This window comes from Austrofundulus limnaeus, unplaced genomic scaffold, assembly GCF_001266775.1.
Source record: "Austrofundulus limnaeus strain Quisiro unplaced genomic scaffold, Austrofundulus_limnaeus-1.0 Scaffold675, whole genome shotgun sequence".
NCBI classification, from domain to species: domain Eukaryota; kingdom Metazoa; phylum Chordata; class Actinopteri; order Cyprinodontiformes; family Rivulidae; genus Austrofundulus; species Austrofundulus limnaeus.
In genome coordinates, this window is record NW_013953077.1 from 117,574 (window position 1) to 119,896 (window position 2,323).

A 2,323-nucleotide genomic window follows, 5' to 3' on the forward strand; every position below is an offset into this window, starting at 1 on the left:
CACACACACACACACACACACACACACACACACACACACACACACACACGCTTGTCTTTCTGTACTTGTGTGGTTTTGAATTGACTTCCATTAACTTCTAACCTGAAGTTAATTCAAACCTCAGCCCTAAACCTAACCTCTGACTCACAACATTTTTGTTTCCATTGTGTGAACCAGGCACATGTCCAGACAATGACAAAAAAAAGGCATAATAAAACGTAAAAATACTGTTTGTCCACACACACCAGCACAAAGACATGCACACACACTAGTCTTTCTTTCTGCTCATATCCTGATTGCAGATCGAGCTGGTGCCGGTCCATTACCACTCAGGTTGTGATGACCAATTGTAACTGACATTTAGCCCCTCTTTTAGATCTGATAGTGAACAATTATGTTTGCAAGAGACAAATAATAGTCTAATAGGAAAAAGTGATTTTTAACAAACTTACACCACATTACTTTTGATATTTAAACAAAAAACCAAGACCAGGCTGAAATTATATAAGACTGAATATATTCATATTTGGAGAAGTATTGAGAAAAACATTGACGTCATAATTTCCCTTAAATAAAAGAAGTACAATGAGTCATATAAAAACTATGGTTACTCTTGCTGGTTTTGACTAAGGAAGCAGAAAGTTTGTTTTTTATCTACGGTATTTATGATTTTACACCTTATTTTCTTTCTTATATAATATCAAATAATATGTATGAAAAAGCTTTGTTAACTCAAACCTGCAAACTAAAATTAAAACTTGGCTACCACTACACATGTAGAAAAATTAGCAGAAACTAACATTAACAGTTAATCGTTAACCGCTAAGAGACAACTCAGTCTGCCTCGTCTTTGTCTCCTTGGAGCTGAAGACTGGTGGGACACAAACCTGCTCTTACTGGACTTAATGTTGACAAAACCTAATTTAATGAATGCTAATTGGTTCGCTAACAGTTTTCAAAGTTAGTGAAAAAGCTAATCCGCAATGCAAAAATTTGTTCCACAATTAGCTGATTAGCATAACCCTATACTGCATTCTTTGATGCATGCATTAACTTTAATAGTTATCTCCTGTAAACTGTACTTTGGAGGAACATTTATTTATACTATATCATATTAAAATATATGTATTTTTCATTTTAAAATTTAAATTGTCATCAGTTTTTAAAAAAAGGGATAGTTCATATCTTTTAAAATAGGGTCACTTCAGTCGAAATGGTTAGGAAGAATAAATAACCTGTTGTGGAACGGCTTCAGTTTGTAGACAAATAAAACCAATGGAATAACTTATTCAAGCAAAGCCAAATCCAAAGAAGATTGCTGCCAAATAAACTTCTATCACAAAATATTTTAAGATGTATAAAAGCTATTTTAAAAACCTTTAATTTGGCCTCAATTTTGCATTCCAGTTTTTTCATAGACATTTTGTATTTATTAGTACAAATAACAGCAGCAGCTTGCTGTAGCACAGGGCTATTCAATTAAATTGTTCTGGGGGCCTCATTTACTGCAGGCCAGCTAAAGGGCCAAACATACAGTAATTAAAATCATGTGAATAAACCAAGTATTACAAAGATCTATTACCTTTGAAACTGTTTATTTATTTTCTAGTTAATCATGAAAACAACACACAGAACCCTATGGAATAAAAGTAGTGATAATAAAACAATATCAAAACTAAAAATAGCACATTATGCCTCATATTTAACACAAATATAATTTTGACATCTATGATTTTTCCACAGTTTTTAAACCAATTTTATTTGTTTTATCTTCATTGTTTTATCTTCAGCTGCTTGTAGTTGTAGCTGCCTGTTCATGGAAATGGTTTTTACCAGCTTCTAGACAAGATTCTGACATTTCTGTAGACACCAAACATGTCTATGTTTATCAAAAAGAACTCGTAGTAACTAAAGAGTAACTTACCCCAAAATTAACTTTTTTTAGCTGATAAACTGCCTAGAATGTGTCTAAAATGTTATATAGTACTGTTTTGTGCTAATTTTGATGTTTTTGTGCGTATTTGTTCAAATCTGTAATATTTGGTCTAAAAACATCTTTTTGCTGCTCATATGGGTAGAGCAGTGGTACTGCAGGCTAATTTGTTAACGGCTCTCCATGGTGACTTGCTTCTCCACGGTTTCGTCACAGCGGCTGTGTTCTGGTATAAAAGCCTCTCTCTAAGACACGCCCCTGCAGCAGTCAGAGGGTGGAACAGTTAGCAAACTTAGCTTGATCGTCTGTTGACCTTCATCCTCGGGTGGGGAGAGGTGCTGGCTGCTCTCTCTCTCTGTCTCTGTCTCTCCACACACACACACACACACA